The 13,955-nt window shown below is 40.0% G+C and overlaps 1 protein-coding gene across 1 annotated transcript in view; it reads right to left on the bottom strand.

The window, feature by feature from the left end:
- The window catches only part of zfhx3b (zinc finger homeobox 3b), a 344,549-nt gene that overhangs the window by 193,394 nt on the left and 137,200 nt on the right, over window positions 1-13,955 (bottom strand). The window contains exon 6 of the mRNA XM_044349187.1: window positions 7,663-7,703. The gene's annotated coding sequence lies outside the window, so the exon portion shown is untranslated. The remainder of the gene's footprint in view (window positions 1-7,662; window positions 7,704-13,955) is intronic.

Here is a 13,955-nt window from a genome sequence, read left to right as displayed (position 1 = left end):
GTAATGCGGGGGGGTTGGAGGGAGGCCTCCTGACCCAGGTCTCCCAAGGGTCCCATTGCACTGCCGGAGGGACACACAGAAGCTATCACACACCCTCTCCCCTTCCCCCAGCCCTCGTGCCTTATAGCTCCTACTTGAACTCCAAGGCAGTGCCCTGGTCTTCGGCCTTGAACTCAACCTGGACACACACTTCTTGCTTTTTACTGTCATGCCTTTGAACATGAGCAACGTTACTGATGAGGTTTGTAACGCCTCACATTCTTCCTCCATCCTATCTTCATGGGAGAAAATGTCTGAAAGACATTATCATCCTCTCTGTTTTCATATTTTATCAAACTTAAGGTCATTTTCTTTAAAAATTGCTATAGTTTGGAGATATAAATAAGTACAATTTTGAAATATTGAGTGATTAATATAAAACCAAGATTATCTGTTATATTTTTTCAGCAAGAAACCATAAAGAATATTTGAATTAGAAAGTAAGAAAAACCTACTGTTGACATGTTTTTATTTTAAACAATCCCTTAACATGCATATTCTGCCATACAAATTTTATCATTACATTTTTATGCTGTGTTCATGTGTGTATACACAGCATACACACGTGTGCCTATGCCTTCAACATAGCAGCGGCACATGTGAAAACATTATCAGTGAGCACGGTGGCTGCGTGTTTGCTTGGCTCGGTGTAATGACTGCCTGCAGATTTCCTGTCACGAGCACGATAGTCTGCGGCTCCAGAAGGAGAAGAGAAGTATGCGACCATATTTGCTTTTGTGCTGGGCTGCCAGTGTGTGTACTCTGCTGTGTGTGACGTTATTTCAGAATGTGTAAGCTATGATCTGCCACCACCAGATGAAGTGCTCTCCACCAGCGTGTCCAGTGATAGGCAGTAATCAGACATGTATGCTTTTATCAGCCAGAGGAAATATACAGAAATCTTTTTTTAATGATTTTGCTATTATTCTGTGCATATGATGCAACATCTCAGTCACTTAGGTGTGTAAAATGCAATTACTTTGATTATGAGTGTGTGTCAAAATATGTCACTGTATGTCAAAGTAGATAATATGTTAATGCTATCATTTGTGAGTGTGTGTGTGCATGTGTGTTTGTCTTCATTGTGCTTGCTGCCCATACTCTCTTCTCCTCATCTGTATTCAGGGCAGGTAGGCTCCAGCACGGACCCACAGCTCAGTAACTAATGGAGGGGCTGATGGGAGCCTGATGACGACCACAGGGCCATTTGTACACATGCACACACACACACACACATACACACACACCCCACACACACACAGTGCACATTTACACAAACACTATGGTCATTTCCAAGCACATCTGCACCCATCATGCAGCTAGTAGCCAGGTAAGTTAATTACATTGACCATTGTATTTGGTGATTTTGTGTGTGTGTGTGTGTGTGTGTGTGTGTGTGTGTGTGTGTGTAGGGGATGCAATTTGATAAATTTTATCATCTTTCTGAGTAAGTGAGTAACAATTACAGTGTGAGGCATCAGCCTCTTCTGCCTCCGTTGATTTTGCTGCTGCTGTGGTTGCTTGCTACTGCTTAGATTTCTGCCTTTAATTGCCTCCACTGCAAACTTTTCCGGCGAACCACTGCCCCTCTAAGTTGATTGCCAGGAAGTGCAGGGAATTAGAAAATTAATGTCACACCAGGGTCAGCGCATTATAGTGGCACACACACAAACTAGGACAATGTGTTTATTTTGTTCCTAATGTTGTAGTATATGTGACTAGACTTTTACACAGGTGCTGAAATAAATTTTGGTTTGCGCAATTTTCTGCATTAGAATTCATTCACTGCAGTCCCACTGTCTAACATACAGAGTTATAAATGCTTATTTCAGTTGTTAGTAATATGAAATGTAAAAGATCTGTGTGGGAAAAAAAGGAACAAAAGAGTTTCCCCCTAAACGACTACACCAAAAAAAGAGTTGTGTGTCAGGTCATTCAAATCAAAGAGACCAAAAGACCCTCTAAAACTTCACAGCTCTCTTTCATGTACCAGCAAGCCTGCATCCATCCACATTTCTCCTGTCCTCTCATGTTCTGTCTTGTCATCATCTATCTGTGGATATCTTGGTCAATTTTTCTTCTGACTGTTTCCTTTCCTATCTTTTCCTTTCCTTTCCTTTTCCTCCTCCTCCTCTACTGAGTTTGGGCCAGAGAGCTGACAGGCTGTGTGACCTAGGAGCCTCTGAGGCTCCCAGGGAGAAAGGCAATGGGCCCAACCCCGGAACGCACTCTCACTCTCTGCACACATGGGGCTGCCGGCAGCTTTGATCCAGTAGCCCCTGCTTGGGTCTCCTGACGCCTGGTGAGGAAATTCATAGGAACAACTGGAAGAGGCCTGTGTTTATTCAGCTCCTTTAATGAGGAGGGAGACGGATTATCGGGGGCCTAGATCTCCCCAAAAAAACACAAGGAAAAAAAACTGCTGCTCCTTCCAGATGTTGCTCTATCACCGGTCACTCCAAAAGAATCCGAGAGAGGAGGAGAGAGAGAGAGACAGAGAGAGAGAGGGAGGGTTTCAGTATGCAAGAGAGAGAACTAGTGGTCGGCAAGAGAATTTCCTAGTGTTTTCTCTGTTCTTCTGTCTGGCCAGATGTGGGAGCTGGCCAGCCCTCTTTGGGCTCACCCAGAGGAGAGCAGCCGCCCAGGAGCAGTGGGGAAAGCTGGGGGCTCTGAGAGGGAGTTTGCAGACATGTGTTATTTTTTTTAGGGGGGGGGCTGGGGGTTATGGTGTAGGTTACCAAAGCATTACTTTAAGCAATTTGTGCTGTCTTAAAGAGAAAAAGAAGCTATTTCCTGAGCCTGTCATACAACTTCTAATGTGTTATTTTTTTTCAATGTTTTACACATAGCTTCATTGTAATCCCAATTAACGTGGTAAGGCAAGTGATGTAGGAACAGACGTATGAAGCCCAGGAATTGAAATAGAAGCCTGATCCACACATACCGTAGCCTAGTAAGAGACTGTCCTCCCAAGAAAAACAACAGAATCGGTCACTTCAACGAGTGCCCCAAAACGACATATGTTTAGCCCGTCTGTAATAATTATGACTCTTGTCCGGCAGGAGCAAAGAAGGAAGTCGGGTGATACAGTTATATATTAGATATTATAGGGCGATTAAGTCCAGATATGGAGGTCAACAAAACATTGGACTTTAACGCTGAAGTTCATGTTTCCAATCGACAGTCAATGTTTGTTTCTTTTAACTGTGACCACAGTTGTTCCCTGACCTTAATCACATGGTTATTATTGTAAACATGACAACAAAGGTCCCCTATTCTTAAGGAAGTAGTAATTTTGAGCCAAACCACAGGTAGCAGTTTTGGAAGGCATTAAAAATCAAGCGGCAACCTACTGGGTTGAAAAATGAAGCCAATACAAAAGTGCCAAAAACTGCAGTTCCTTGAATGGCCACTCGAGGCTGGCTCCAAAAGCGAGTCAATCCTCATAGACCATGTCTGGTATGGTGGTTTTGGTCTATGTAGCTAATTTCCCCTTTCATGACAACTGTATGGGGGGTGAATTTCTATATAATTCACCCGTTTAAATTTCATTAAGGCTTAAAGTTATGGATAATTAAGGGTGTGGCTGTTTTGAGTGACAGGTGGGTGCCATCACAGGCAAGTTGCTACCATGGTGACAACATTGGTTAGGTAATGTAATCATGGCATAACCTCAGATACACAGAGTATAGGGTTAGCCGTAGCCATCGCCGTTTCAGTGTGTTTTCAGTTCATGAAAGTTAATTGTAACATTTTGGTCGCCTAAAAAAGTCTTGTTCAGCATCTGGTTGTACTAAAAGACCAGGAGTCGGATGTTCAGTTTTTTCCAGTATGTACATTTTGTTTTAATGGTTTTTTGCCTCCAAAAATTAGCATTAGCATTATCACAGTTAACCATAGACTGTAAATGCACTGTGCTAACCAAGCTAGAGGCTGGCGTTAAGGTCAGCTCCACCCTCTCCTCTAAATATGGTCACTTCTGACTCCAAAAATCCAAGATGGCAACGGTCAAAATGCAAATTCAAGGCTTCAAAATGGGAATCCACAAACCAATGGGTGACGTCACAGTTGCTATGTCCATTATTTTTTACAGTCTATGCTAAAAATGATATTGTTGTGTCATTGGAGCATCAGATCAGAAAACACCTCTGTGTTATTCTAAAAGCCATTTACTAACGGTATATCTTTTCATTTAATTTGGACTTGTTGCTGAACATATGTATACAGGTGGTGGTAAGAAAAAAGGGAGCCCCCCAGTATCGGTAACACCACTCTACCTGCAGACACAAAGCAGGCTGTGTGTCAAGCTCTTGACCCTTTTGCCAGAAGACTGACCAGATCAATACATCTCTCTATTGTCAAACCATTTAGGGGAGGATAACAGGTCAGCTACTGGTCACAGATCCTCACACAAAAAGGGCAAAGGTCAGTCTGTGCTGCACATTTACATGTGATTTCCACACATCAGATCTTGTTAAGAGTATCACCTGTGGTACCAACAGCTTTGTAGCGTAGTCTGGCCTGGCCCTAGCAAATTGCAACCCTCATCTATTCTCTCAGCATCCTCATCAAAAATCTGCCTCTGCTCTAATCTACACAATCAGACCATCCTCACCTTTGCCATCTGAACTGGCTTACCCTTCTAGGTTCAAGGTCAGGGCTAGTGGCAGTTTGAAGAAGAGGTGTCTACTGTGTGTGTTTGTATGTGAGAAGGCATGTGATAGATCAACTGCACTAAAGACCACCACCAAACATGGAAACTGAATTACTCCACAATTGTTGTCCAGATTTATGAGTGTATACATATTGTTAAAGAACCACTGCGCCTGTGTAAGTGTGTGTGCAATCACACAAATGATTATGTACGTGCAATAATGTAAGTGTACTTCACACCTATAAAATTACACTTGAATTGTTTATGTAATTAAAATAAAACAGCATTTGACTGGTGTTGATAAATACATGATACTGACAGCTAATTAGGAAGTATTACTTGAGTTGTCAGTTATATTAAACAATCATAAAATTATTTCATAATAACGACTATTTTTATCATTATCAGCTCAGTACAGCTCTGACATAAACAATTTAAAATGCTGAATATGTAGCCAAGATGTCAATAAAGTCTTCAGTAAGATGTAACAATTTAATCAACCATCATTTCACATGCAGTATGACAGCTTGTGAGGACAAGCTGCTTGTTTAATTTGTTGTCTTATTTTCTTAAGATTTAGACTATTGCATACTTCAGTGATAATACAGCATCATCAGAGTTTATGTATTTCTGACAATAATAATATGTGAATAGACACTTATTGTTGAAATATGACATTGCAATAGATTTACAATATTACAATTTTTTTTAGAGTTGAACACACTGTAAAAAGCTATAACATGTAGGCTATTTAGTCTTCGGACTTAAAGGTACAGTATGTAGGATTTAGCGGTACCTAGCAGTGAGGGTGCAGATTGCAACCAACTGAATACCCCAGCCCTCCCCTTCCAAACATGCAGGAGAACCTACAATGGCTGTGAAACTTGCCAAAAACATGAAAGGCCCTCTCTAGAGCCAGTGTTTGGTTTGTCCATTCTGGGCTACTGTAGAAACATGGCGGTGCAACATGGCATGCACTGTAGAAGAGGACCTGCTCCCTATGCAGATATAAAGGGTTCATTCTATTCATCATTTTGAGGTGACTATATTAAAACATACTTATGAATATTATGTTCCATTTCTGCCAAGTCCATTCCACTAGATGCCACTAAACTCTGCACCTTTAATTCTACTGGTGATCACTTTTCAACTTCATGTCATGCTTAAGGTAATGTTTCTACTATGTTTAAAGAGAAAGAGAAAGAATGAATATGCTAATATCCAATGTGGTAATTTATATATTCACACATATCTGAAAAAATCTGTTTAGCATATTCTCCTTGTTATGTTTATTTTTATTTAGGTAAAGAACTAAATCCAGACCTTTTGATTGTCTGTTTTACATAAGCCACATTGGGACAAATGATATGTGTGGCAGGTGGCACTGAGTACAAAAAAGGGGAGGTGCACCAATTAGTGAGATTTGCAGATATAGGGCTACCTGCAGGAGGAACACAGGTTGTGACTGTTGGTTCAGGCCAGTGGAGTGAGGCAGGTGCACACCTCATTCCATGCTCGTGTGCATGGAAGACGCGAGCGCAAGAACAAGTGGTAGGCCTAAGGCTGTTTTCTGTGTATAGTGTTTTATACTGTCAGGTTTGAGTGTGTGTGACATGTATTGTTTTCATGTATTTCAGACCTGTTTCCCTTCTGGGTTGAAGGCGGCTGATAGTCGGTAGGAAAATAGATCGATGTACCAGGCATTTTAAAGTTTAGTCATGTAGTTTTTAACATTTAATCAGTATGTATCTTAATATTTGTGTAATAAAGTGTTTTTAAGATTGTTAATATTTGTTTCCCTGCAGAGCATCAGAGGTCCATTAACAGCTCTTGCCGTGGGACTATTTTCGTTGTTTGCCTGTTTGTTTTTTTGGGGGTTTCTTTCTCTGTAGAGTCCGCCCTGGCAAGTAATATAAAAGATATGGGTATTGCCCTTGAGGCGGACTAGTTCTCTTTCTTTCTTTATTTTTGTTTCTTTGTTTTGTTTTGTTGTCAATCTGCTTGCTTCCCATTCCCCCACCAATCACTAACTTTACTCAGGTCGAATACCAGTCAGGCAGCCAGGGCAGGCTTAAGGTGTGACATGGTTGTTAATTGTTTGCCATGAAATTAATCACGTGTGTAACATTTGGAATGTGTTCACTCACCTAAAGTGCAAGACTTATTGATAACAGTGTGTACTGGTGTGCTTTAGTGAAACTCAGCCACTGCCCTGTTAGTGATAGCTAGGAAGTCAACTGTGAGAAGGTTAATGTGGGTGAATTTAAATTGTCAAGCTGAACATTTGTAATAAAAAATGTTCACTCTTTACCTACTTGATTGTTATTCCTTATGCTAGTGACTTGCAGTGGGTGTAACATATGATTATTTGTGTATTTACCATTTCAGTTTTCAGAGTTAATTCTGATAATAATAAAAAAAATTAATTGGATACTCAGCTTTTGTAAAGTTTTTGCACTCACTCACCACTTGCAGTTTGACAAAAAAATGTAATTAAGATAAAAAATGAAGAAATCATACTCTGTTTACTTTCATTCATCATCAAGTTTATCCATCCTACCCAAACACATTAGAATTAATAGGAGACACTAAAATAAAATTGAAGATAAACATGATGTGTTTCAGACTGAACTATTCAGAGTAAGGACAGGGTTCATTCCAAACAATGCTACCCAAAAGAAGCTTGACAAGGTCCTTTTTGACAAAAATAAGATATGGTTTGGAAATAATGGGGTATGTGGATGTAATGGATATATCAGTAAAGACTCTCTGCGCACCCTACTCTCATAAATTAAACTCATAAATTAAACTCTTTATCTGATACTTCTTTTCTACAGTCAACTCCTCGAGTGTTTGTTTCGAGACTAAATCTATAAAATAAAAACTTTCCTCAAAGAAAGCCTTTCCCCTACAGTCTCATACATGTGGTGAACTAATAGAAGAAAAAAAAGTTTCAAGGAAACACTTACCAACTGTGAAGCGGAGGAAAGCTTCCTTCACAGTCCTAGTCCTGCAAAACATGAGAGAAATGCATCATTGTCTGTAGTCTTCAATCGTATATCCTTCAAACAATTGTCTCTAAGAAAGCAAACTGAACCACAGGTCTCATTGTTCATGTTAGTTTATTACCATTCCAATTCATAACCTTTTGCCAACATCCTTCTTACTGACCAATAATATCTATCCCAAGGCTGTACTTAGCTTGCAACATAATCTTATGTATGAATGGATAAAACCTGAATAATCTACCAAATCACAGACAGCCATTATCATCATATTGTTATTTTGCACTCATTTCTGTCTGCAGGCTACAGGCTGTTTGTTATGAAGTTATATTACAACCTGAGGGCAAGAAAAGGACAGTGCACAGACATAATATGCATGAAATACATAAAAGCAACACAAAAAAAGTTCTAGGTAAATCAAAATCTACTCCTCTTTTATACATTCATTGCATTGTCGTGTCATTCAAAACACATTTTACAGCAGCAGAAAGACAAAAAGCACATCAAAAATCTTAGGCCTCCTTCTCCAATCATTAGAATCGTTGCACCTCAAACAATGACTCTGTAACAAAAGCAAACACAATAATCTCTGACTCTTCTCACCAGGCTAATATATATCGTTCTGCCCACTGCTAGACACTAAAATACACTGGCCTTTCAAAAACAAACTGTTTCAAAAACACATCTTTCCCCACTGCTACTACGCGCATTGCAGTTGTAATATGAGTTAATATGCTTTTCTCATTCTGTTTATCTTATTGTGCTTGTAAGTGTGTGGAGGACACATGTACTTTTGACACAAACACAGGGTTATATGTTACACAACACACACACACAATACCAAACTAATTGCCATGCTGTACCGAAAGCAAACTCTACCCGTTGTGGCTGTGTGGTCATGAAATTTAGATTTGAAGTTGAAAAGACAATTTTCAAGACAGAAAATCTTAACCTTGAAATCACAACCTTGAAAATAATTTCCTTTCTCCTTTCATTTATTATGAAATAATTACTGACAGCACTGCAGATTTGTCAGTGAACAATACACAGTAGTTTAATTTTGGTGAATAAGCCACAGCTTAGGGAGCTTTTCTTCTGCCAGTGTGAGACTGGCAGAAGAAAAGTTGTGCCTCAAGATACTATGAATAAAAGACAAAAAGACAAATTAATGAATTAATTAATAGAATAAAAACCAACACACGACATACTGGATTTACTACAACAGACAGAAATTAATCTACAGTATTCCCTGCAGTGCTGGCATTCATGTTAGTATTATTAATGCTGGGCTAAAACCAACACTTCTGCTTCTCTGTACAGTACGATGAGATGATGCTATAGCCTCAATCAGCCTTTAACCCCTGCCCTTAGACAAGGTAAAGGCATCTATTCCCCTGACTCCAGGTCAGTAAGTAAGCGTGTATTTTTGGATGGCTGCTGCCGATTGTGTATGCACTTTAATAAGCAGGCTGCAGGTCAGGCAGATTTATAGGCCCGTGGTGGGGTGGAGGGACCGAACTCCCTTGGCCTCCAGCTTCCCTCTGCGCCATTACGCCAGAGTGAGATATAGTGGGATATTGATCCCAATGCCACTTCATTTCGCAATAACTATTACACGATATTCTCCCGGGCTGCGCGTGGCTCCTGATTTATGCTGCCTTGCTATTTACATTAGCAGTAAGTGTTTTTCTATACCAACTGAGGAGGGTCTTACAGCCACACAAATGGACATGTGTACATTCACATTCCATACCATACCTGTCTTTTTGTTGCCTTTGATGCCTTTTCACAGTAGCAGGGGTGCTTAACACACCGCTGCCTGCTAGGTGAGTAATGGAAGATACAGACATAAACATATTGAAGAATACATTCCAGCCTTCATTATAGTTGCACAATTGACCTTGAGGCAATGTTATTCTCCTGTATTATATCTTATTTAAAATACCAGCTTGATCATATCCACTCTTTAGAATGCTATTATATTCAGGGAGATGTTTTTGAATTATTTAGTTCCCTCTAACTGGTCAGAGTGGTAAACAGTCAACATGTAGATAGCGATCAAAATAGAAGATCTTGCTGACTCTGTGTATAAAAACAAATTTATAATTTGTATTAAATAGTGTTTTGTATTTGCATTTAGATATTATATTTATTTAACCCATCAAATGGATAGTAAACCTAAAATGAGATCAAATTCAGATGGAGACATTCCTATTTACACTGTCCTCGTAAGTGTGTCTATGTCTTCGCCAGAAACAAATTTAATTGAATGCTGCTAATATGCAAAGCATATCATTTGAAAGAAATTGTTTCCATGATGAGGATAATTAGGATAAGCAGACTGGGCCTCCTAAACCTGCACTGTCACCAGCTGCATACTCCAGTGCTGGGTCTTTGCCAAAGTGGTTTCCCTTGCAGTGCCAGGCTGGTGCTGAGTGTTTGTTTACACACAGAGGAAAGCTGTGTCAATGGCAGAGTAGGAGACATGAGTGGGGCGGAAGGGTGGGAGACAGACCCTGTATAGTGCTGACATTCCCACAGGCAACCCCCACAGGGGGCACTGCGCCTCAGATGCCGTCACTGCTACATTGTGCCACAAGACAAAACAAAAGGACTAATGACCCTTAATTGCTTTGGAGCTGTTTAAAATCAGATGAGTGTCGCCTAAGCTGCAGTATGTAAATCAGCCCCCCCTCCTCCTCATCCCTCTTCCCGGTTTACCCCCTAAGCTCTCTCCCCTGGCACAATCAAGTCTTTTTCTCATAAGGGGGCGGGCAGCTTAGTAGGCTCGCTGCCAAGTGAGGGGAACTGGCAAGCGTGGTAATGTGCAGACACTTGTTGCTACAATGCCTGCCTGTTACGCCAGCACATGGTAGAAACGGGGTGACTGAGGGACGTGTGTGAGGAGCAGATGGGCATCCTATAGCCTCCACGTGCTTCCCTATTAAACATGGTAGTAGAAAAGGAGCGTGCTCTGCTCTCGACACTGCGTGCATGTCCCATTCATTAAAAGGTCCATTCATATGCAACACTAAGTTTGATTATTCACAAATGCCCAACTAGGGAGGAAGGGGTTGGCCAGTGTGTGTTGAATGTGTGCATGTGTCTGCAAGTGCAATTGCTTCTGCTAGTTTGCATGTGTTTGCATATCTTTGAAAGTGAGAGGGTTTGCTCAGTAAATGCTTAAAGGGATTGTTTATGGTTGCGTGAATTTGAAGGTTGTGTATTTTAAATTGAACAGTAAAGGTACATTTTAATTTGACATTTTTTCTGTTAACTAAAATGTACATAAATATATTTTATAACAATAAAACACAAGACTGCATTGCAAATTCATAAAACAGCTTGGACAGACTCCAGAAATATCTGAAAAAATGTGTTATATAATCCTTTTTCTATATTTTGAGTAGAAAGTACATTTGTGTATTTAAGTCATCATTAAAACAGAATGTAAATATTAAGCCTACTTAAGCATTTTAACTGCTGCATTGAGCCATAGTACATGTTGTTATTGTAAGACTGAGCTCCATACCAGGCAGGTGTCTCAAGCCTGTGACCCAGTGAGAAGTGAGCAATGTCCTCCTGTGCCCCTGGGTGTCCCACTGCTCCCACCACACCCATTAACATCAAGCCTTAATGCATTTCCTATACCTGCATGCTTTTCTGCTATACGGAGTCTCTGGTGATTTAAAGACAGCAACAAACCTGTCCCATTTTCAGAGTGACATTATTGATAGACTGTCACTTCAGATTGTAGGTAACCGCTAATGGTTATTTTATGGTGCATATGTCAAATTTGATGTATAATTTTTTTTTCATTCCGTCTTTTAACTCTATCTTCCTCTGTTTTATTTGAGTCTAATGATTGCCTCAAGATCATTGTCACACTTTTATTGGAACAAACAGAACTCCCTTACTAATGTTAACAAAATTGACCTTTCAGGAAAATGACCTGCTAAGTACCACTGCAAAATGATCTTTTTTTTTTCCTTGAATGAAATGTTATTGACTGTGATCATTAAAACGTTATGTTATTATGGCTTATTTGCTATTCAAGTCAAACACAGAGGCACACAGTAGACTGTTATAAGTAGTACAGCTTAGTAAAATGCTCATTTCTCCTGTCCCAGGCATGTGTTCATAGGTGAATAAAAAAATGTGAAAATGAAAGTTTATCGCAGCTGAATCAAAGTAATCAAATGTTGATATATGTATTTAGTTTCTATGTCCATTGCGCTGATTTTTTTTTTTTTTTTTTTAATAATAAAGCCAGCTCCCCGGACAGAACACCACCTCCTCTTCACCCCTCTACTCTTTATCCACTCCAGTGTTTTCTTCCTGTGAATCTGGATCCCCTCTTGTCATGGATTAGCCTCCATACTTGCATGAACAAAGACTCAGTCAGCATGTGTTTATGTGTTGGTCCATGTGTTGTGTGAAGAGGAGACGTGTCTCCCACTTATGTCTGGATCTTAGAGGACCCCAATTTGTTAGGCATTAATCAGAACACCTGCTCAGAGAGCACCCAAGACTTTTTGTTTCACCACTTGAGTCATCAGTGTCGTTTGAAATCAATTTAACGATTGTCCCTGAGACTGATTTCAGTATGCAAATGCTGCATGGGGAGAAAAGAAGTCAGAGCAACATACAGAGAAAGAAGAAAAGGGGGGTGAAAAAAGGCCAAGGAAAAAGAAGCTGGGTACTGTGCATTACTCAGGCATTAAACAGCAATAACTCATTTAAGTGCTGGTCCAGTAGGTTGGCATACACAAAAGACAAAACCAAAGAAAGTTGAATTTGGCTTACCACTATAACAATCACACTCTACTGCTCCTTGCTGAAGGACAAGGCATGCAAGAGAACAATGATGGTGAAAGAAAATAGAGTAAAATGCTATGATAGGACAAGGAAGACTAGGTTAGAGAGAGGCCAGGAAAGAAAGGGAGTGCAAGAAAGAGGTAGCAGAGGAAACAAATGAATAAATTCATGGGGCACAAAATGAAAAGAAAGATGGAGGGGAGTGGAGTAAAGGGGGTTGGAGTCATCAGTGGAAGATTTTTATTGTCCGGACACAGGAGATGCACACAAAAGCATTGGGAAGATTCAATTAAGTATCATATGCAGTGACCTTATTGCCATGGTTACGGAACAGTGGAAAATATTAATCAAGCCTGCACTTGCAACAGGGAGAAAGATGGTGGAAGGAGAGACACAAGGAAGAAGGCAACGAGAGAGACAGAGGATGGCAGGAGAGAGAGAGAGAAAGGATAATGGCATAGTCTCTGTGTGTGTTTGTGTTTGATTATATGCATGTTTTAATGAGTAGAATTCCAAAGGTCATTGATTGTCCCCACCAAGATTTGACATCTGTACGCTGACACTGAACATGCCGCTTTTGACAATGAATTTTTGACGCCTTTGTCAGGGATATATTTTTAAATGAAAATAAAATGGTGCCATGCTGTCATCAAAACTCAGTTGGCTCACATTTGCACAAAGAAGAGTCACCAATGTGGAATGAGCTCAATTCATAGCTCATTTCATACAGGGGGGAACTCACTTCTCAGCTCACAAAGATTTCTTTTAGCTCCCTCTCTGTATTTCAGGTTGGATTTCATGTGCCCAAATGTCTGTTGATGCCTTCTCAGTGAGAAAAAAAATATCTGGAATCCATCACACGTGAGTGAATTCATTAATAACAAAACTCACAAATGTTTGCCACATGAAAATAAAATGTTTTCATCCATCAATGCGTTTCTTTCTTTCTAAGGGTACACTTACACCTGGTTCTAAATAAATCCTCTAAAAACCTGTGCTTGCATATTGTTACAGACTCCGACAGAAAAATTATGACGATCATTTTCAATCATATTCCATTATGATGTTCCTCTCAGTCACATTTCCCTGCACACTGCAGAAGGGGAAAGTTGAAGATTGTTCTGTTTGATGAAGCTGTAGAGTGTTTGCTCGCTGTCTGCAGGGACTGTCTTGAAAACAATCTATCTGAAACTCCCCCGCTGAGCAAAATGTTAAATAAACAAAGGCGGGGATAAACAAAATCCCTCCATTTCAATGTCACTGAGAAGAAAGCTAACATTTCAGTGCTGCAATTGTGAAAAGAAGGTGGCAGCCATAACGCAACCATCGTTTAAACTTTGGACACATGTGAAATTATTTTATTTTCTCAAAATAGTTAATTATAAATTTGGTGGCTACAGAAATATGTTTGTTGTACTTTCTTCAGCCATGGCGCACCA

This window comes from Thunnus albacares, chromosome 1 (assembly GCF_914725855.1).
Source record: "Thunnus albacares chromosome 1, fThuAlb1.1, whole genome shotgun sequence".
NCBI lineage: Eukaryota > Metazoa > Chordata > Actinopteri > Scombriformes > Scombridae > Thunnus > Thunnus albacares.
This window is presented reverse-complemented; position numbering and strand designations above follow the sequence as displayed.